This window comes from Linepithema humile, chromosome 3 (genome assembly GCF_040581485.1).
Source record: "Linepithema humile isolate Giens D197 chromosome 3, Lhum_UNIL_v1.0, whole genome shotgun sequence".
NCBI lineage: Eukaryota > Metazoa > Arthropoda > Insecta > Hymenoptera > Formicidae > Linepithema > Linepithema humile.
In genome coordinates this window covers 4,706,369-4,730,627 of record NC_090130.1, presented here as the reverse complement: position 1 = coordinate 4,730,627, position 24,259 = coordinate 4,706,369, and the positions used below count along the sequence as shown (strand labels likewise).

The window sequence follows — 24,259 nt, the reverse complement described above, 5'->3', positions numbered from 1 at the left end:
GCGCGAAGCGATGGCGAATGTTCGTGCGACGCGATTCCCGGCCGGCCTTTCTTATCGCTTTTCCAATATGCTCAGCACACGCTACCGTACGCCCGATAAGACGGCGAGCAAGAGGCGCAAGCATCGCGTCGAATAGGAACTCAATCGAGTGGCCGATTCTCCTCTTGAAGAAGCCACCACCGACCGCGCTTCTTCATCATCACGGTGCATTCTCTCCTTTTCTTTCCCAGTCTGTGCGTTGGCAGTGTAACGGGGAGCTAAAGACGTTCCCTATCACGACGGGTGTTGCCATGACACCGTGAGACCTGCATCCCACACCGAAATCTCTCTCTTCGTGCTCGCGCACATTTTTCTCCCGCGGCGGTTTTCTCTCTCTCTCTTTCTCTCTCTCGAATAAGAAGAAGCTGCCGTTTCTCATTTCGGATTTGATAGACATCTATGCGAGCGAGGGTGGGTATGCGACCGATGTCCGTGTATGAGTTGTATGTCGCTGCCGCAAACGCTCACGAATTATTCTTAAAAATAAAAACTGAACACTGTCACAGTCGTTGGACCTACTGGCCGAGCTAGAGAGCGAGTCGCTTTCCATTAAGCGAAAACCACGACTTGCGATTGTCATTCACGGTTTATGAGGCAGGCTACTTAATTCTTTCTGGCGCGAGCTCACAACGACGAGAGATCGGTGCCCATTTGAAAATACAACCTGGCCGCGTTCCAGCGATTCTTCCGGTTCTCTCTTCTATCTCTCGACTTTTACTGCAGAGCAACGCCCTTTTCCTCTCCGTTTTTCCTCGTTTCCTTTCTACGTCGTGATGTCGTGTCTCGATGTATTTTACAATTGCCTCCGAAGCGGTTTGAATCTATTTGATCGCTATAAAACCTTATTCATTTACGCTCCGCCTATCGTGATTCATCGATGTCAACCTTATTTTTATCGCCGTTACGCAGTCTAACCGGATCGATTGAATCTCTGAGTCTGTGCAGGCTACTGCGGTCGAAGCGGTGTTTTTAGAGCTATCTTTAAGCCCTGGCGCAATCAACTCCTTTCACGCGACACTCGTCGTACGAGTTTCCGAACAATTCCAGCTAATGGATGAAATTTGGCGCTCCAATTAGATCTTGTTACAATTTTTTAATTGCAATTATCCTCATTAAGCTTTAGTGCTGATTTACACATAATAAAAATGAGTCTAATTAGCAAATTAATGATGATGCATATTTTTATCTCACATAACACAAATATTTTTTAAGTACTATAAAATATTGTTTTAATATGTGATGCATAGTTCTTCCTCTCGTAATATAAGTATTTTTTCTTTATGGAAATTTATGAAATTATTTTTAGAGAACAATAAATGTTTATATAATTTATATTATATTTTAAAACGCGCGTGTGTGTATTGATATATTTTATTGCGCAAGTGTAAATAAATTTTACTTGGCTTATTTCGATCAAACTTAACTGTGAACCGTTTTGAATTTGGGCGAGAAAATTTATTTGTGCTGCAAACATATTTGTAAAAAGCGCTGCGGAATGAATTTTTCTTTCCTATGAAAATTTGCTGATGTACGTGTTGAAATTTATGACGACGGAAATTTACCGGAAAGTGTGGTCCGCCGGTCCCTTTCCAAACGATAAATTTCTTGGACTTTATCCAGCCACATTTATCCGTGATTGTCTTACGCATAGTTTGTTCTACTTTAGTTTGCCCTTTTCGCCGCTCCGTTGATTCTTTACTGTCTCTCTCGCGTCGTGCGTTACTAGAAACATAATATTTCGTCGCGTTAATCTTCGAGCGAAGTGGAACGCGCTGAAACAAATTCCACTCAGGTCGGCTTGCACTTCTCAAATTGACGGATGCTGATGGAAAAATTTTTTTTTCATCATCTTTATTAAAAAAAAAAAAAAAAAAAAAAAAACAACTAAACTAAGTAAATTTAAGTCGCGAATGTTTATATTACGAAATATGTGTTTCGTTAAATTATAGTCATATTGCAATAATTATGATGCGATGCATAATCCTTCTTAGTGAAAAAATAACTTTGCACCAGCAAATATACTAATTGCAGTCTGACTCTGATGTTCAAGATTGTCGCGATATTTTAGAGCGTATACGATTTCCTAGATACTCTTTTGTAAGAATCTCTAAAAAAAAAAGTATCATATCTCTGATACGATGCGCTTTTTGCGCGAACAATTGTAATACACCTTCGAGAGATGCACGCTCCGCGATCCTCGAAAAGGGTCGAATGGAGGAGCGCGAGAGGGCGAAACGCGTTCCCGGAAAAAAGCTTGCCGGCGTACAGACGAGGAGGAAGGAGATACACACAGAGCGGCAAACGCGCGAAAAAGAAATTCCCATTACTTTGGCCCCGGCGACGTCTACAACCCTGCCGCCCGCGTCTTTCTCTCCTTCCGCTTCCTGCTTGCACTCCGCCGCCTTCGCCTTCGCCTCCTCCGCTTCGCCGTTGCTAGTCCTCTTCGTCGTCGTTTCTCCCCTAGGAAGAAGGAGGGTGCAATGCACGCATGTGCCGGGGCCATTTTATCGATTTCTCTGTTTCACGCGGTAGTCACGGGGAGGCGTCCCCGGTGTGTCGCGTCGCGCTCTCCCGCCGCACTAACGCGCCACTCAAAACAGCCTCGAGTACGGTCGTCGCCTCCAGGTTCCTTTTTCAAGGTTAACCCGTTAACCCTTGCTTGCCACCTACGCGCCGAACCAAACGTCGGCCAAAGCCCAAGGTGTTTGCCGTTGCCCTCCGCGATTTCCCGTGTGCTCCGACAGTGCGCCGCGATTGTGCGAGTGACGAAGACATTTTGACATTACAGATTTGGAAGGAGCGAATTACGGAGACAAGACAAGATCGAGGAGACACTTCTGTCGTCGTATGGGAGAAAGCGGCGACTGCAAGTGTCCCGAGAGCCTCGGCGTGTGTTCCGCATCTCCGGTGAGTAAATATTACAATAAAGCACTGTGAGATTGGAATATGAATTGAGATTGAAACTGATGTAATTTCGGTGAGATCGAATTTTGACAGCAAACAGATGATAATAATCTCTTTGTGTTTGATAAACATGGCAATTGGTAATGTTGCTTTCTTAATATCTGTAATATCCAAAATATTGAACTTACTGCTATTATATCGATTGGAAAAGAAGAAGACAAGAAGTTACGGATTATCTTCGAAAGAGACCTCTTTGTATCATGTGATGTTACTACGCGATACCAATTGTTTGACGAAAGTAGCGTATTTTTCAATTGTCGCGCATTAGCGCTAGTTAGTGGTAGAAGAATTCCTTTTCGCGTGACAATATAAAAAGGTCGGCGATACGCATAAATATTCAGTTCTTGGAATCTGAGTTTGTTTAACGGATCACATCGATTGGTTAAAAAGTTTTGACTCAATTATTAGTGGAACTCCAGTTTCGAGTTTATTTGCATCACAGCAAAATAGGCGTATATATTTTTTTGCTTTAAAGCTCTTGTTAGCATTATAAATAGGGTTAAATAGGACGGCGTTGATAGACGCGCGATATTAAAAGCAATTGAATTTTTTTATCGTTTCTCGCTCATAAAATTGTCTCTGGAATGTAAATGTATTTTATATATGTAAATATTTTCTTTCTAAAAGTATCAGATAATCAACAGAATTCGTGCGAATTTTTTACGAAGTTTATTATCAGGAAAACCGCGAACGAACTTTGTTTGTCATATAATACATTTACCTATTAAAAGAGAAAATTAATTTCGATATATTTGTCGATAATTTATCAATTCTTAATTTAGGATTTTAAATATGTGTAACGCACTACACTTTATTCACCCATTGAAATTTTTTACAAACTTTTTTCGCAAACAAGACTTTACAAACCGCCACTATGCTAACCTCATCTTTTATGTCTTGACTGTTTTTCTAACCGATGCAGTTTAACCGCGCCATTAATAACAAACTTCTCGCTGTATTCAACCACTGCACAACGGCACGCGACAAATCTTTTCCCGGCAAATCCCGTTACAAATGCTAGGCTGTAAACGCAGCCGCGGATGAAGTTGGCCGACAATACCGCCAACGCGGTTTTTTTCACGGCAGTTTACTCTTTCCTTCTCCTTCTCCTACCTGCGATAAGCGTTATTATCTTTCATGCGTAGATATTCCAAAGAACAGTCCTTTACAGGCGTCACGGGCGTGAAACGTTTTATCAATGAACGAACGATGCATTCAGTAACACATTCAGTAACAGCAGAAAGTGATCTTCGAATTTGTTAGGCGAATCTTTCTTTTCTCGTGTCTCTTTCTCTCTCTCTCTCTCTCTCTCTCTCTCTCTCTCTCCAGTTAAACCGAACTCTCCGCGCTGCATCGTCGTTCATTTATCCACCCTTTTAGCACACATCTCCCCCTCCCCCCATCCTCCGCCTTTCGTGCCCTCGTGCACATACACACGCGCGCGAAAAGCTTGCTCTGGTAATTCGAGAGCAATTTGAATTGACGTGCTACGTCGTTAAAGGAAAGTAATTACAGAGTTACACGAGAGAGCCACGGAGAGCCGGCTCTTCACTGGGATTGTATCTACCTGCTCGCCTGTATGCGTAATCTATACCACGGGCACACATGGCGCACGCATATATTGCAGTTTGCGGTAACCTTAATTAAAATTATTATGCAAATTGAACGGAACGAGAAGGCGAGACGTGCGTGAGAGCGAGTGCCGAAACGAAGAGTGGGAAGTAAATGATAGAGCCAGCTTTTTCTCTTCTCGGCGCGCGGAAGAGCTCGGCGACGGTCGTTAACGTTTTTAGTGGGTCGTCTACAAATTTTGTCGCCGTCCGCACGACGATAAGCGGCTGCGCTTAAACGGCGTTGCGGTACAGATAAAAAGTCGTCTTAATCTTCAGCGTACTTTGTCGGCTGTAATTTGATTACACCCACTTTCTTAATTACTACTAGATATATAGCTGATTATCTTAACTTCAACAAGGTACTTTAATTATTTTTTTGTGAGTGTATGTATTAACAAATGTAGAATTTTGTTAAACGTGATATTAGGGAACATAATATTTCTTCTTTCTCAGTGATATATTATTTGAAACATTAATCTCTCTGAAGACAAACAAAATTTCCAAATTATTTCGTAATATAGTAGAATAAATTTTCAAACTGCGTTTTAAAATTATCATGACCAGCATTATAATTTATTCGTTTGTGTGTAAAATGTATATGATTTATAATTTACAACAGAATTTTCAATATTTCTGTTGGCAAGTTTATTTAAATATACATAGAAATTGATTTTTTAATCTTTTTCGTATTATATTTATGATACATAAAATAGCACGTATAAAATAAATTTAGCTCTGCAACTCGAGTAAAAATAATCATAAGACGCGCTTTAACTTCCTTGTATAGTAAGAAGATTTATTCTTGTAGATACGTGTATTTTCTTCTTTTCCGTAACATTGATTTCAATTTGCTTATTCGATCCCCAAAGTACAGGAATATGGGAACGCGTTTCGACATTGATCCGACAATATCGCTAGCTTCCATCGATTTGGAGGAACGTATGATTCCTCTCCGCCAATTTGAGCACTCGTGAGAGAGGAATGCACCTTCTCGGTAGATCAAGAGGAAGCATCGCGATTCTCGTAGCGAGCGGCGCACAAGGCACGAGGGTAGGCTTCACCCTCGAGGCATGTGCGCGTAGGGCCGGCGAATTGATCGCGTTGGGGTAGAATCATCCATCACCGAGTGACAGTCCCGAGCTACCTACCCTATCCTACCTAACCACCCCCTTCGTCCTCTCTCGCCCATCCTGCTTCTCCTTCAGTAAGAGGAATGGACAGAGACGAGACGGAGGCACAGGAAGGGCGAGCGTAATCGAGGCGGCGAGGAAGGGTGAAACGGTGGCGGCCTCTAGCGACCGGCGACGAAGCAAGCAACCCTCTCGACAACGCTCGAGCCGATCCCGCGGGACAACGCGCGCTCTCTCCAACTCTCGCACGACGACACCGGGTGTTCCTTCTCCCAGTATAGCGCTATCTACCACCGTCCGCTTGTATTCCTGTCGAATCCTCCGCAACGAGCTGCTTACCTTAATCGCCGTACTCTCGCCCGTGCCCCATCTCGCGATATTTAATCCGACCGTTTTCACGAGTCGAGCGAGCAGTTTCCACCTGAATACTGGTATTAGTATTACCCGTCTTTATCGCTGTTTACCGTCTGCATTACGGGCGCGTCCCTGTCCGCTCATTTGCATACATTACCGAATCATTAGCAACTTGCTACAATGTGCGGTATATTTTGCGCGTTCCAATTACCACCATGAATTGATGACTATTTTAATGTCGCGTATAATTCTGGTACATTATCAACTCTTCGAAATGGTGAATTAAATCTCTCTCTCATAAATTCTACGTAATCCAGCGCGAACGTATTCAAAGATACAGCTATTTTTTCTCATTGATAACGACGTGTTGTCGCTTCGCGTTGCTCCCATCGAGCGCAATCACCGCGGGCGCCGCGCGACGAGCTTTTTAAAATGATGCAAATGCAAGGGATCGAGGCGCTGCCAAACGATTACGCCGTGGATTACGTACTCTACTACTTGTCGTCCGATGAATATTCAGTCGGCTTTTCTGCCGCGGCGAACGATCCCGCGGAAGAAGGATAATAACGTTACTGTATCATCAGTCCCGCGGTGCATTACTCAGCGACGGGTAATCGCATCACCGATTCCGACTCGACCCCTCCAGCTGCGCCTCCTTGCCCTGCGTTGCCGCAATTTTCTCGATCACGCGACACAAAGGGCGGAAATCAATAATACGGTAAAATTCCCACTTTGGTCCAAGCATCTATTTCTAACCGGAAAATTGTCGACGCTTATATTTCCTTTGCTGTTGAATCGAATCCGTGCGATTCAAATTTATATCTAATCGATTATCTATTCTGAAACGATAAACATAATTTTAAGCATGTGTTCTTTTAATATTAATATTTGTGTCAATTAGTTGGTTGATAGTATTCCAAAATTTGATTTCAAATGTGTGCTTTGTTCGACAAATTGCGCAGTAGAAAATGCAAATTTCGAACTGTTACGTCACCGGGATAATAGCCGATCAGGCGTCATTCTGCCAGGGCTCACACTTCGAAGGAGACCCTACGGATATTAGATACGTGCCGACGGCGCTGCGCTCCTGTAATCTTGGGGCAATATTTGCGCTGCGCGCACTTAAATCCGTCCCGGAGGCGATATCACGCGGCCTGCCTCCACCATGTTGCCGCCTACTGTTCCCGACATCGATGATTTCACGCGTGTGGTTTGCTTGCAATCGAATCGCCGTACAGGATAAAAGACCGCGAGCGATATCTTAGACGTAATAAATTTCTTGAATTTAGAGTTCGCGCGCGTATTTCTTTGCAGAAATTATTACCACACTATATCAATGCTAAAAAATCTTTGTACCTGATTTAAATTAAATGTTGCGAATATTCTATAAAAATTCTGAATCATGAAGATATTAATTTAATAGTTATCGTCATTCGTATTGTGTTTCTGTAATCAAAGACAAGTATTTCGAATTCTGCCAGATGGTAGCGTATTGTGCAATAATTGATGGTGGCGTTTAAAGATGAAAACGCTTACCCTATTATTTCGCGTCGTCCCATTAATTGCATTCTTGGCGTTCGATTATATAAAACGCGAATTGCAGTTTTGATACGTGCACAATGGCAGACACGGGGGTATTTGTCATATAATGGACTTAGTAGGCGGAGAATGCACATGTGCGTTTTACATACGTCTCAATTATGCCTTATTCGCTTTCCGATCATTAATTTAGGAACTATTCGCGTGGGAGATAACTGAGCTACCCACATGATGTGTTCGCGATTTAATGTGAACCTCATCTGTGGGCAAAGAATGAGTAAAACGGTATTATTTTATTTTGTCGCGCAATATCTCTAAATTTTATTTTTTAATAAATTTCGTAGAATATCGAAAAGAGAGAGAAGCAAACAAATTTTTGCAAATCATTTTATCGTTTCTAATATCAATAAACAGTTTCGTCTTATATTTATAGACGTTTACCTTCGACCTCCCTTATAGACTCAGTAAATAGAAAGCTATTTAATCGCGACCCTATATGTATTGACGTAGACTCCACCGTAGACACCACGTAGAAACAAATCAATAGATAAAAATAAATGTATATTCGTTTCCGATTCGTCGCAAGGAAATTTTGTCGAAGATGAAATTTTTACAGCGAATGCTAAAACAGTCTTCGCAAATATAAACACACTAATCGCAAAGCTCAACGATCGTACTATATTTACAATACTATATTTGCCCCTCACAAAAATAATCAATTTTTCATTAGCAGCCATCACTTTGATAAAGTAAATAGCGCAACGCTCTCGACAAAAAGCGCGTTATTCAGCTCGTACTTTTATCCAATTTCGTGCACCATCATCGTTCCTGTATTCCACTTTAATATGATCGATTTCACCAATCTACTTCTACATAATATCGCATCGGCAGTACGCGCGAACCGACCTGTTTCAATCGCCCTATGAGGAGCTCTTTTGAGGTTTACGCTATGCGTGGTACATGCGAGGTGAGAGAGCATTGTGATCTCGTAATGGACCAATATTTGCGATATGCACGCGAGGGGGTTACCACGGCTTACACTCGCAGCCCTCGCGGGTTAACACATCGGCGGAATTTAATGAAATAATTACGAGCGCGCAGCTCCTCCGCGTACAAATCGAAATAACAGACAATTTTTAATATTGTAAACTTGATGTCGAAAATAAAACTCATGTGAATTAAAAATTTTTGACAATTTTATAAGAATTCTAAACGTTTTTTCGCAATCTGGAAAAAATTTACATCGCGCTAATTTAGTTTAATTAAAGAAAAGTTAATGAAAATACTAGATCTCCAGCAATCCTTTTTTCATATTTGAACTAGAAGTGATATCAACTTCTTTTTTTTAATCACGCGATAGTGACGTGGGATTACTGCGTGTCAGAAAGAACGAACGTGTGAAAATGCCTGGTAGGTCGTATAACGAGCGATCGGACCATTTTCGTCAGTTATGCCGAACCTGTCGACTTGTTGAGCATCGTTGCGCGTGGGACGATGGTTCTGTGGGTCGGTTATTCATATGAAGACGTAATTGGGCCGGCTGACAGTTTCCGAGTCACTCATTTGACATGTGACATGATTCAGAAGCGTCGAGTCGTTGTCACATCTTCAATTGGCTTCTCCGTTCGAGCAATCAGCGTCCCGCGACCAACAAGAATCGCATCGCCTCTATCATCTTCGTCTACCATCTCTGTTTTTCACGCATTGCTCTTTGTTTGTCATTTTAAAACTGACATTTGCCCGCTTTCTTTCCGCGACATGCTTGAGTAATTTTGTCTCGCGACATATTCGTTTGATACACACGAGTGACTCTTTTACCTTAATTTAGAATACCTATTGAGCGCACAGAATATTTTAGACGAGAAATAAAAAATTTACAGTTTTTTGCTCGCATACAAAGTTCAGAGTTTCAAAAGCCGGTGAATATTAAAATATCTAATATTTCTCTAACGATATCGACTTTTCTCTCGACATTATAAGAGGAAGTTAATATATCATCGTTATGAATCCGATCATGATTTTCAAAGAACGGGCATGATATTGACATCTTCTTTAATGCCAGCTAGTCCGCAGTAATACACAGAGGAGGAAATATCGTACGAGCCGAGAAGATGGTGGAAGCTGAAAGGTTAATCGCGTATAACGCAGATTTTCCGTCGATATGTCAATCATGCTGGTCGCAGGTGGCGTTCGGGTATCGATAACGGTATTCGCCCATTCGCAACGTACGTTATTATGCATCCTGACCGGCGTTACACCTGTCTAACTCGACGGCAAATAGAAACCCTACGCGATAACGAGCAACGACGATGAGCGCGAGGAACACGAGATTCGCCGGTGTTCGGTTCCGTATGCGCGCTCCCCGGAATTTGTTTATCAAAGCGTTTAGTCGGAAATGATAATTCCCGGCTGGTATTAATCGTAATTATACCCGACGTGTTAATTGCGCGTTATTAGATGCCCGCCGAGTGCCTGACAAACAACCACGCGCGGTCTCGAGAACTGCATATCCGGTGTTTTCGTCTCACTCATCGGGCACTGATCGCTGAAAGAGGAATGCAATACCGACATCCGATCTGATAATATCTCGCAATTCCCCGTAAGACCGCTGCAAAACACGCGGATGAGTTTATGATAAAAGCGCGGACAAGAGAAGCGAATATTGCATCGGGATCGATGCAGTGGATGAAGCATTCACCCCGCGGACTTGGCCGTTATCAAGCGAGATCGATCTGCGGGACGGCCGCACGGTTGAGCACCTCTGCGTGGTTGGCAACAAATCAGCATGACAAAGAGTATGGGAAGGAGAAGGTGGTACTCGTGCGCTCTCGGCTCGGTATACGGCCGCCGGTTGAAGACCGAAGGGGTGTGTGTGGCCAGTGAAATCTGTCACCCGGATGTCAATCAATATTTCGTGGGGTTCGTCCGCGCGCCCCCTCCCCCCTCCCCCAACCAACCTTCTGTTCAGCCTCTCTTATCCGTGCTTTTCCCCCCGCGTACGTGTCCCCGTTTATCCACCTCTCTCTTTCTTTCCTTTGCGCGCGTGATCGTGTCATGTGTGCGCGTCAACCGGACCAAGCGGAATTTGCCGGACCGCGTGTGCAGCCGCCGCCGACGTACGACCGATCGACGATACAGCGAACACCCTCGAAGTGATTAATTTTCTAGTGAAAATTAATCAAGAGGAAAAAAAAATACGCACCGGGCACGAACAATATAACGATCTGATGGTAGATGGGAATGTAACAGCCGGTCGTAATCGTCCGATATAGTCGCTCCCTTCCCCCCCCCCCCCCCCCCACGACACATAATGCCTAAGCGAAGTACTCTGTCCATTAATAAATCATAACAGGTTCTTCCGATTGCGTTAATACGCCAGGCGGGCTACATATGCGTTTCTCACTTTCTGACATTCTAATTTCATAGACAGGATCGATGAAAAATCACATCGTCAAATCGCCAGCCGACTTGTGACGATTTTCCGCATTTATTTGTAAATAAAATTTACTGCATGCAAAACAGAATGTGTCATCTCGCGTTTAAATTAACCGTACATTTTGCGATCTTTTCTCGCTAAAGTAGACTCTCATCGCGTCGCGTCAATATTAAAAATAGCTGCGAATCGATGATAGGCGTAATTAAGCCGACTTTAAGCGAGCTAAAACGGAGAGCTCTCGACGTCGAAGCGAGAGACAGCGCTATAGGATAAAACGGGAATGGAATTCATGATTTTCCCGTTTTGGCGAAACGAAACCAGACGCACTTCACATTCGATTCCGCGTCAACGTCGACGTCGACGAACGCCGACGTTCCTCGATGTCATCATCGTCGAGCCAGCCGACCGGCTCTTGTAGTTATCTGCGCGCCGTGGAATATTACGAAAATCGGGGTGCGCGTTACTCGTGCACGTCCCTCAAAATAGAGTTACGAAACTGTAACTACGTTTCGGTGCATTAATGCGACATAGGGCCTGGGGTCGGACCCCGGGAACTTCGTCGGAATTCATGGCGGCACGGCGCGGCCGCTTGCTGTAACGAAATCGATCGCGGTTACATCGCTTTTCGGGTGCACCAAGAGGGAAAGCCGTTTACAACGGTCTGATCGCTTCGCTTGCTCGCCGATGTAAGCTCGCCGTAATTATCAAGTAGGAGTAAATAGCAAGACGTAAAATGGACTAGGAATTGTCTTAACACGCCGATCCATTTACAAAGGCACGCGCGCGTCTTGTTGCATTATATTAAATTATACTGAATTATCTTACTCCGGTAGAAATGGAAAATTGAGACAATAACACAATTATAATTAATGCGAAGATAGTATGGATATAATTGATGCAAGAAAGTTCTCTAATGCGCAGAAATGTAATGTATTATAACATAAATGACGTGAATTTCTCAATACTTTTAAGCGTGTTGAAAATCGTGTTAACTCAAGATAAACGAAGCATTGAATCAATCAATAGAAGCACAACAGAATGTTGTTTCCCAAACAGTTTACAGCGTTCTTGTTGATCTTTCCCAGCCTCAATCAATTTGTTATATTTTGTTTTGCGCGCGCAAAGTCTAATCGGTGTTCTAACGTAAGAAGATTATTTTGTGATGCTTAGCGGTTTACGTGTATCATGAAAACAAGCTTTGCTTTGTACAAATCTCTTGTTGTAAAATAAAAGAGTTGAGTCCTTCGGACGATTAGGTTTCCGACCATTTTATCGTAAGTGGCGATAATAAAATTTGATAGTGTAAATTAGAGATACACCTTTCCTGAAAAATTTGATAGAACGTCACAAAAAGTGAATATTATCCGATTAATTCCGATTACAGGATACAGCAATACGATTTATTCACAAATAGATGTGCGAGCTATGTATATAAAATCAAAACTGATTTCGGAATAGATCTCTAGAAATTCGAATAGCACTCGGATTATCCGAGCATTTGGTTTCTACACGGATGCATTAAATTCCCACGGTAAGACGCCCGAGTTTTCGCCTACGTCTAGCATTACGGAATGTCTCGCATTCGCGGCGACGACGAGTACGATGACGGTACTTTAAGGGTGCGAAGCGCCGCACTCTACAAGCGCCTCACAAGCGCCAACCTTTATCACTGGTGCGTATTACGCTCAAGAATATTATTTTTCCACGCGCCGCGATTAAATGTGAATTTTATCATAAAATTATCAAGAACACTTTATTAAAAAATCTCTCAACATATGTAGTCACATTGTTAATAAATTTGCACGATAAATAATATTTGCTCCATACTTTATTAATAGCGCGATAACTAATTCACATCGCAACATTGTTAATAAAAGAAATTAATACTGTCATGTAAAAATCCAATACTGAAATATGGATATTCAATTCATGAGTTGTTTACGAAGCCGACTCTATGCAAGTAAAATATCTACTCTGCGATGACATATATTGCGATTGCGTCATTTGTTTGCCGTGTTGCTTACCGTCGTCGATGAAAGACGATAACGGCGTCGCGGGAAGCAAAGAGCAGGGGGTTGGACGCGGGGGATCCTTTCTTTTTCTCGAAGCATTTTCTCGATGCAACAGCCCTCGGTATAGACGCGGAGCACAGTCGGGCTACTTTGATCGCCACTAAAATATTTTTGCTACCCTTCTGAGCCTTGAGCGACCCCTTCGCTGTGCCTCGCCGCCACCGCCGCCGCCGATAGTAGCTGCTGCTATTTACGCCGCGACGGCACCGGCGGGCGGGTTGCATTGCCCGCTGCCAACTAATTACAGCGCGGATCAAAGAATTCATCGACGTTCCTCCGCATCGCGTCGCGTCGCGTCGCGCCGCGTCGACGCACGTATACGAAAGAAGCGTAGAAACGGAGGGCTGCGCAAGAAGGAGCAGCAGCCCTTACGTTTTACGGAAAACTCGAGTCTCTGTGGGATATGTAGCGCGCGTATACTCACGACAGAACGCGTCGCCATACGCTTCTATTATACATACACGCGATTGTGCAGCGCAAGGCTCGACGAAAATGATCAAAGAACCGAAATAAATTTATTCCCATGCGGTTGGCGTTATTTGCGACTGCTTAGATTTATAATATAAAATTACACGAATCCGACTGTTGACGCAGAGAGTTTTAATCCAGTCGAGTCGTGATATGGCTGTGATTAAGAAACAGCTGCATAATGTTTTCGGAATATCATTATTATCTACAGTTGTTTTCACTCATGCGACCTTTTTTTACTCACTTGCGTCATCAGAATGAAAAATCATGAGAAAGCAGCTGCGTGAGATTCTCTTAACATTTGACAAGTGCACAAAAACATCGAGAGAATATTCTTCCCCTTCCGAGCGGAATCCACTTTGATTCGTTTCAGCTGTCATTGCTGTCGACCCATTTTTCCATCTCGACTTTTTTCAATTTTTTCCCTGACAGTCTAATCAAGCATGATAGCGCAAAATAAACGAATTCATATGCCAGAGGGGTCGAAAGAACAAAACCGAAATCATTCTTCTCGTCACGAGTGGCTCGACGCGATACTGCAACGCGATTTACAACGCGGAATCTACGTCACGTTTCATCAATCCCTTTCCTCCCAAGAAATCCGCCAGGCAAACATAACGAACGAGAACGACGCGCAAAGAGAGGGCTTTGGCGAAAAACTGGAGATCTGATGCATCAAAGTAAGAATGCTCCTTCTGTCGGAAAATTAGGCCGTGTGACGTCTTTGAGGATTTTCTTCTCCTACGCCATCCGTCCGCCGGCTATCAGCTTAGAGCACTCCGCTTCGACGTTAACGAGAACATTCCGCATCGGTGAAAAAAACAGAATTATTTCCGCGTGCTCGTCGGAGCGCGAATGAGAGTTGCGCGCATCGTCTTTGAGACCGGGCTTCTTCTAGCGACGGTCCCCAATGAAATCGAGAAGCCACTCTCTCGCCCGCCCGTCGCGATACGCGCTCGTGAATTACGAATTCATGAAAAAACAAGCGCACTCATTAGGCTCTCATCTGTGGATTTGTCTTCCGCCCTTTGTCGCGGCGTACACGAATGAATATACTTTATGCCGCGCACCGCTCGACCGTCGCTCGTCGACGACAAAGACTTTTCGGCCGGAGTGATCGTTGTTTCCCGTTTTGCTCCTCCATCCATCTGTACGGAAATTAGCGTGCAAACGATGGAGACGGCAAGAGAGGGGCCGAGAGTGGATTGCGTTCGATGTACACGCACGCGGGAGCTATCGCGTGAGTAGATGAAGAGCGCAATAAGATATTCGGAGGAAAGAGAGAAAAAAGGGACGCGGGAAAGGGATCGGGGAGGAAGAGAGAGCCTCTTTCGCTCCGGCCGGCCGTTCTCTGCGATGTCACAAAGTATAATACGTACTAATTACCTTGTCGTCATCAAAGCTACACTCGACTGCCACTAGGGGACAATAAGTGGGCACTTTCGCGAACTTTTCTGCATACGTGGCATCGGAAGCGAAATCTCTTTCCGACATGAGGAGACAAAAGGGAAAAGGGAGGTAAAAAACAGGATGAATCGCGCACGAGAGCAAGAAATCTAGAGCAGGAAGAAAAAAAGAGAGAGAGAAAAAGAACAGTCAACAGCGGAGGACCATTGAGAACGGAAGAATTCGCAAAAGAGCGACAGAGAGAGAGAGAGAGAGCGTGGAGCTTCTTTGCAGCTGATTAGTCCCGCGATACGAAAGAAGCTGAATAAGAGCGAGAGGGAGAGAGAGAGCGAGCGCGTATTGTCGCCACAAAGCCACGCCGCCCCTCGATTTTCTTTAGCGTGCAGAGCAGCGCGTACAGGGGAACAAATCAAAGCAGTTATCATCCATCCAGCCACGATGACCATCGTGCAAATCTCCAAGGGAAAAACCCTGTAATTAGCCTCTTCAGCGTCATAACCCCCTCTGGACTCCGTTTTGTCAGTCAGAGGCACGTTCGATATTATCGCCGTATCTCTCGTATACTCGAGAGGTGAAGTATGGGTACGAGAAGGCGTGAGGAGAGGGCCGAGATGCGTGTAGATGCGTGTGTGCACGTCAGGACCTGTCTCTCTCTCTCTCTCGTGCCGTCGCTGGTCCTCGCCGCGAACGCAACGCGAAAGAGCGCACTCGGGAGGGGCATTCGGAGCCGCGGGGGATAAAGGCGAAAGACTTCAAAGCCACCGAAACGATTGTTCAACGACGCTCTCGCGCGTGTGTGCCTCGAGAGGTAAGGCGAAGGGGCGCAAACACTCGCGAACGTGCGCGCCCACCCCTTTGATTACCTTCCAGCTACTACTCGTCCTCCTGCTCCTTTTCTCTTTCTTCGGGGACTCTCTCTCTCTCTCGGCAGGAAGGAGGAGGGCCACCGATGCAGAACGCGGCGAGAACACATGGGGAAAACGCGCCGCGACGCGTACGGTATTCCTTGTGCGCGACGCGCGAGCGAAGAAAAAGAATGTGCGAGATGAGCAGGAGCGCGTTAGGGCGATGAAGGGCATCGCATGGATACACGACGCCTCGTCGCTGTTACGAAGCGGGTTCATTGATTTTACGAGCGCTCGTTTGACCTCGCCTCTTCTGAAGAAGAGACATCGGTAATTAGTGCACTATCGAATCTCAATTTCTTCCTTCCAGTTTCTTTCATGCTGAAAAAAGTCCATACATTATTACCAGCTCGTTAATAACATCTTTATCATATTGTATTTTATTTACGTTAATACGTTTTATTTACTCGATCGCTCGATATCGTTACAAAAATTGGAAAGGAGTAAAAAATTTCAAAAATTTGCAAGTTATGGCGAGTCTGTTTACGGACTAAAGCAACATAATATTTTCATAATGGTATAAGCTTGTGGTAATATTATGACTTGACGGGTTAATCCCTCATCCATCATCCAGCATCCATTATGGCCGCGCGTTCTTGCGAAAAGATACGTATGGCGAAAGTTTTTCACTAATCCGATTTAAGTAAACTTCACGCCATGCATCTTATCCGCTTTTGCTACCTACCGAGCCGGTTTTAATAGGTCTAGCATTCATCGATACTCATAAGACTAACAGTATGAGCCGAGCACAAATCGCATAGTATCAGTTCTAAAAGACAACATTCGACAACCAGAACGGCGACTATCGCGACCGAGCGCTGTCCGAGAATTATAAGTATTATTATTATTGGTCGAAGTAATGTAGAACGAGTTTTCACACGTGTCTTAAGAGATGCAGCCTGCTCGGTAAAGAGCGATGTCGTCGCTGTGGTATGCGCCTGGCAACACGATAAGCTTCCAATTAAGTGCATTCCTAATGATTAGAGTTGCAACGTGGACTCAACCGATGCTCATTTCTTCGTATATTCTACTCAATCATTTAGTTTATTTAATGCATTGATTTATTTGAATAATTTTATGATATCGATTTTTTTCAAATTTAAATCCTCGATCCAAAATCTTTTGTTTGAGTTGAATTGAATTCAGGATTTTTCTATGCTTCACACTATGCTCCAAGATTTTATGATCAATCTCGATTGTACGACGTGGATAATAGCTGTGCTCGAGAGCTATTAATATCTTAATTATGGCAGACTCTCGTTTTTGCGAGGACGTCTGGTCGATCGGCTCTTGAAAACAGGACTGCTCACACGAATCTGTTCTAATATCAAATACAATATGCATGATTTTTTGCATGCAATTTTATTAAAATTCTTTATCTCTTCGAAAATTGAATTATTAAGAATTATACTATTGTTTCTTAATACTACATATATTTGATTGCACGCGGCTTTTCAATTCATTTAAAATTATCTTCAACATTTACATTATTCACATTTTTGGTCCGCGAATTATAAATCATTATCTTGCAGAATTTTATTGGTGATCCAGAAACGCGATGAAAATCTGCAACCACTTCATAGCCAGTAGCATACTCGTACATAAATTAGCGATACCCCACCAGTAGGTCGCGCGACGCGTCATCGTCGTAATTGCGGCTGGAAGCACGCACGCGCTCGCGATCGAACGGCGGTCTGCGAAAAATTCGCGGCGATGAGGCTAGAGGCGCAACGTCGCGTCGAACGTGGGGAGAGAAGCCGAAAGGAGAGCGACGACACGCGGTCGCGCGCAACTGACGCGAGCATCGATAAAAGCGAGCGCCGCCGTGCATCGCGTGCATTTACCGCGCGTCTACGAAACCGTCATCAACTATAGGACGACGACACGTGGAAAACCACGCGCGCGCACGACCCCCGTAAACCGCGGCTCTTAAATCACCGCGCGATCTCTCCGCGTTTTCAACTGCGATAAATCTCGCGGGATAATCGGCGCGAGCTTGCATCGAGACAGCGAGAATAACTTCACACTCGGACAGGAATTCGAGAGAAGATAAACCGACTGCTCCGGCATTCTCTTTTTTTTTTTCCCCTCGCACTCCGGACTTGGAGCGAAGATAAATCTCAACGCACAGGGAACTTGGTCGCAGCGATGTGACGACTTGTGAAGCAATGGCAAATGATCCGAGTACGTTGGGAATCGATTTGCCGCCGGGAGGCTGCTGAGATAAATCGAAAGTGACAAATCTGACTGTGACTCGGACTCACCTACTTGAGGAGAAAATGGCATCGATGTCATTTGAACCGTGATATCGACGATATCGTGAGGGGACACCGTGCGTCGACCGTGACAAACACGGCGGAACAGATAACTGAAGGACAGAGAGAAAAGACGAGAAAGACGTTCTGTTTGACGCGTCGGCCTGACGTTAGTGAACTGAATAGTGAACTGATAATCAACGATATCTACGCAGACTACGTCAATACATTATCAGTGGACAGTTCGTTGGGAGGAGTGACGAAGGAGGGCATCGCTTGAGAGAATCTCACGTCCAAGGAGGTGCTCGGCTGCCGACGTTGCGTGGCGTAATCTAATCAAGACCGACTGTCAGGTGAGAATCTGAGATAGCGAAATGTAGAACCCGCGGTGTATTTTACCGTTATATATCGCGTTATCGGAATTAATCAGTTGCTACGCGATCGAATTATCTCACCGGGCGTTTCATTAGATGCTCCTCGGTCGTTGCCTCGAGACATGATTGCCTCGTAAGGAAGACAAATGTTTTCCAGAGCAATTAAGGAACGTAGATATTCATCTTGACGAGACCACGTTCTTCGTTTGACGTAAAAGCGAGTTTTCTGTGCTTTATCTTCAGCTTGACGTCAAAATTAGAAACAGCGAACAGTTGACACAAAACGATGACGATATTATTTCGCACAAAATGAGAGTGAACGTTCATTGTAAAGAGAAAAATGTACTAGCCACTTGCCACGTGCATATGCAAATAACACGCGGCGATAACCCATTCACAATTCTAACCGCTATTAATTAAAATGATTAATGAGAAAAGCCTATTAGCACACGTGCAGATAGCAATCGGCTCGATCTGATTAGCGAGATTTCAGTTTTGCCGTTGCACGCCTTCGCGGATATTTACAATTTATTTAGAACCAACGTTGCATGCAGATCATGAATATTCACAAACAACAACGCACGAATTGTGTCCGCGCAAATTATATATCTGTACCCTTCGGAAGTAAGGATGGAATCACAGAGATAAAGGGCATCCCGACTATCCTGTCAGTTCTATTCCCACCGCGTTCATCGTACAATATCTAAAATCTCTCGTTGATTTATATCAGTGAAATTCATTCCGCACACTCAATCATTCATTAGCGTCATGTATCGGGTAGTGCACTTCTGCACGCCGATCTTATCTGTGACATAACGGTGCCTACCTTCATACGATGTGTGCGCACTCCGCGCGAATGAGCCTCTCGCCAAAAATTAAACTCGCAGCTATCGTGCCTCTTTTGAGCCGATCACATTGAGATCAAAAAGTACGCCGCTGTTTCGGCGCGCAAAATAAATCCGGCGATTTTTCGCTCGAGGCGAAATTTCGCGTAAATACGTCACGAGAGAGAAAATTTCGTTTCTTGTCGGTGGAAGAGTACGAAAAGGACCAGGGCGTTCCTCGGATTACCGGGCGGAATTAGCCGCGGCGCGGTACATCACAATTAATTCGTAATTAAATCCTCCGGGCGGAGGAAGGGGGCGTGGTCCCCCTTTTGTATATATGCCGTGGCTTTCGCGTGGGCGGCCAAAAGCGTGCTCCAGCGAGCGAGCGCGATGATGCCAGCGGGCGAGGAGGGAGCGCGTATCGCCGCGCCGATGTGACAGCAGGAAATAAAGGGCAGGCCGTGCATTAGCGTCGACGGTCAAAGGGTCGCTCGAATATCGACCGAGACGGTCGACGGTGTTAAATTGCCATTTGTCGGTCGGGGAATGCTCCCGCTTACGCTTCGCGCTCACGCTGACTGTCGTCCGATATGTCGCCCATCTTACACGCTTTGTCTTCCCATTGCCGAGATAATAACTCTCCGCGGGACATCGCTAATACATCTTGTCGAGTATTTTTCCTCATTTCGCCTCATTTTCCATTTGTCATTCCGATCTTACGGAAATAATAGCGACAAAATACTTTGCTATTACTGTCGCAAGAATCACAAATAAAATAGCATGTTTTCAAAAAAAGATTGTATTTAAAAATTATACGTTTTAAATGGATTTTTTATTTAAAATATGGAAGAAAAAAGAAGGAATATAAAGCATAAAAAATTATAATTAAATAAATAGGTTTGTTATTTATATTTTGGCTAATAAATCCGTTTAATTTTGATAGAAAAACGACGTTATTTCTATACATTTATGCCTTTAGTCTAAATTTATTTTATTTCAAGTTGACTTTTAATTCCTACTCTTCTCAATAATTTCACACGAAGAAGTCGATTAATCTATCATTTATGTCATTTATTGATTATCGTTCGAATCGAAGGTTGTGCTTGATGCTGTTACAAAAATAACAAAAATTGAAGAGAAAAGCTCCGTTTTAAATCCTCGCCACACCAATAATAATTTATGAGTCAGATATTCTGAGCGGACGTTGTAACCGGATGTCACTTCTCATAAAGCTGTAGGTTAAATAGCTATAAATACAGACGTATTAATCGTTGCGAATAATAAATGGCAAAATATTTTGGATAAAACTGCGCAAAAGTAAAATTAAGAAAAAAACACCCTTGGGAATGCCGCGCAAATATAATAGCTCTCAGATTGTTTGCTGTAGGATCGCGCTTGACGCGACCGAAGATTACTTTCGTCATCCTGATCGCGTTTCCGATCGAGTTCCCGGGCAGCGCGGAAAACTCGATACGAATTACCGCCCCGGGGTATAATATCGGCCATTCGAGCCGAGTCGCATCCCCTCCGACGTCAAATGGAATCCAGTCTGATCCTTTCTGTCGGTTTCGTGCGTCACATTCATCCTTTCTTCAATCCACATTGCATGACCTTTATTACGGTCTTATTGTTAAGACGGGGAATAATGCGAGGTGCCGATAAAGAGTATTGACAAGAAATCGAAGCAGCTACGAATAATCCTGTCACAACTTCCTCAATTGAACGCCACCACTTGCGTTGATTATCTTCACACTGTATCAAGTACAAAGTATCAAATACAAGTGATTATCGATCTCCGAGTCTTTCTTTAAAACTGTCAATCTCATTTGTATTAGATAATATCATCATTATTTGTGATAATAAAAAAAATTTCTGAAATAGTATATAGATTATTTTACTGAAATTATTAGAACTATTGTTCGCGAAAAAGAATCGCAATCTTCTTTCACAATCTTTTCAGACATAGCAAATTGCGAAAATCAATATTTCTCTGTTCCAAACATTCAATTTTTTATTCTCCACAATTAAATAAAAGTTTTAAAATGTTGTGATATATTGATAACGTGCCTGTTCAGCATACAATATATGTAAGCGAAACGTCAATTCTCACGTGCCTCATCTAACAGATAACTTTCAAAAGTGCTTATCAAGCATGACTATACCCTACAGATATAAGCCTCATCTTCTTTTGCATACCGCTGTTCTCAGTCGCATCACGATCAAGTTTTAAGCCAAGTCATAAGAAGCTGAATATAAGATAAGATCTAGAAGTCGTAAAATATCAATTTTAAGAAAGAAATCTTTGATGCATAATTTTTACAAACGATATCGAAATAAATTGTGCAAATATATTATGCGAAAGATAAAAAGGAAAAGGATAAAAAGGATTAAGACAATAGTTTTTTGTAATCAGAAAAGTTTTGTGTAAGTCTGCGGACATTATTATTGTAGATAACTTCTGTCGATTCGCAATCGCGGATTTAATCACGTCAGAGCACAGTTTTATTCATCTAGCGATCGGAAATACTGACGAGACGAGAAGGACGAAGTCACATTACCGGTAGCGTCATTAGCGCTACGTCAAAGGGATAAACCGGTCACGCATACACGCGCGCATAAATTCAGCGGTAGCTCGCGGAACACCGACATGCGCTCGTTAAAAAACGCGTTCCCGTTAGTATTATATACATATCAGAGTTGCGCGAATTCCGAGAGAACACACAGCGCGCCGTGACGCCTTTGTCGCGTGTCGCTCGACTACCGGCAGCGAACCGACGCCGGAATTTCGGTAGCGCTCTTGGAAACGCCGAGAAATCATCGCCACCAAGTTCCCCTGTATTTTCATGCAAATTCACCGCCGTACAGCACGCGCACCTACTCTTTTCCGACGCGCTGCTCGTTCGCCTTCGCGTTCTTAACTCGCGTCGCGTCGCGCCGCATCGTTCTCCGCGCCACTTCGTCGCGTCTTTTGTCTCTCCGCTGGTTCGCGCAAACGGCAAGAATTAGTATTCGACGCCGCGTCTCCACGGGCTTTTTTCGTATGCCGCGAGGCAGATCCGAGGCCGACGAAACACGCGGGAGCAACGGAATTTCTTCCACGACTTTTCCTGCTTTTTCGGCGCCGGGAGGGAGATGCACTCGCTGCACGGGCGGCTGCTACGTATGTTGAACCGGACGTACCTCGAATGCGAATCGCCACAATCACGTTGAGCGCGATCTTACCCGACAGACGTCGTGAGCAAGTCGAAAAGAAAAACGTTTATCTGATTACACTGTCTCGAGCAATAATTGAAAGCTGCAATAAGAAAAAAATTCTGTGTAAAATTCAGACAGAATTCTTGATGTATTGTTATAGTAGCAATTTTCTTAGCGACTCTTTTCCCATATAAATTTTTTAGTCAATCGAAAAAAAAAATGTTTATCTCATTACACTGTCTCGGACAATAATGGAAAGCTATAGTAGGAAAAAAATTCAAATAAAAATAGAGACAAATTGAATTTTTAATATGTCGTTACAGCTGCAGTTCTTAATAACATTTTTTTTAAGGAATTGAAATACATTTTCATTTAAATTTTTTAGTCATGTTATTTCAATTTACAAGATAAGATTCTAGAAAAGAAGGTTCTACAGTACGGAAAGATTCGAGTGGATCTAAGCTCTCACTTATCAAAATGCATTACCGGTCCTTTTTATTCTCGCTCGCTTATCCACTCCTAAGTGTAAAGACGTCACTCAGCCTGTCTTTCGAAATATCGAAGATCTGGTTATCTATCTAGCTGCCCTCGGGCCGCTTCGGCAGGCGAACATCGATCGTCGTGTAGAAATATTGTTATGTCGCACGGAGGACGGAAGAACGACGACGGAAAGAGGCTTTCGAATAGGCGAGATTAGGCCGCGTCGAAAGTAGGTAAATCCCTGTCAAAACAGGATTCCGAGAGCGCTGCTTGAAAAGCGGGTCTGATCGTTTCACGTCTTTAGGTACGCCAGATTAGTTTTATGCGTTGACAGGTACGTCGCGCGCTTTGGATGACACGAATCCGAGCGGTCGTGACGCATATTTATGAGGCCAACCGCCCGCTCATAAAACAACATCTAGCGAGGAAATTGATTTCGCTAGACAAACAAACTCTTTCACAAAATATCCAATTTATACGACAAACTCCGCGATGCAAAAATGCAATTATCGACATATATGTTTCTCGTCGATCTTGCAATTATTTTGCAGCACCTCGGCTTACTAAATGAACGATAGGTATCTCGTGATCTCGAGGTTAAATTGCCGTTATTTATATGCGCGGCACGCGTCTCATTGTCTCGTTACTCACCGGATAGATTGTCTACCGTGCGACAATAAAGTAATGAAACGTCCTCGCGCACTCATGTGGCGTTGCTCCGTGAAAGATAATCGCGATGTCCGACAGTCTATTACAGATTCCGGTGCTGAGTTACAACAAGAGGGGCCATGTAGAAGCCGATTAACATAATTTTCCGCCACACGCGTGACAATACGGAAACGGAAATGCTGCTAAATTCCAAACAAATTTAAAATAATGCAAAAGAGAAAAGTAAAAATAATATTGGAATTTCAAATTGCAGTAAGATTGCTATCTTACAATGCTATATTTATTTTACATAAAAAAATTACATTTCTGTATTTTACTTATTTTTTCGCTGATAAAAGAAATTCAATTTCTTCCATATTTCACTTATTTACGTTTTTCTGCGCTCACCTTCGCTTGCTATTAGGCGAAGCCTCGCGTTGGCGATTTATCGACGAGGAATACAAGCATGTCGAAGCGGCGCATAAAATGCGCTCGATAAAAAAGTAGATCATGGAACGAATGGTCGACGAGGTATAGGAAAGGCGGCGGTGTA

The 24,259-nt window shown here is 43.6% G+C and overlaps 1 protein-coding gene across 3 annotated transcripts in view; it reads left to right on the top strand.

Moving 5' to 3' along the window:
* The window catches only part of fz2 (frizzled 2), a 92,096-nt gene that overhangs the window by 20,851 nt on the left and 46,986 nt on the right, over window positions 1–24,259 (top strand). For 2 of the 3 annotated variants that reach the window (XM_012374410.2, XM_012374408.2), the window contains one exon: window positions 2,828–2,946. The gene's annotated coding sequence lies outside the window, so the exon portion shown is untranslated. Of the gene's footprint in view, window positions 1–2,827; window positions 2,947–17,706; window positions 18,536–24,259 lie in introns of those variants that run through there. The other variant, XM_012374409.2, reaches the window with a different exon arrangement.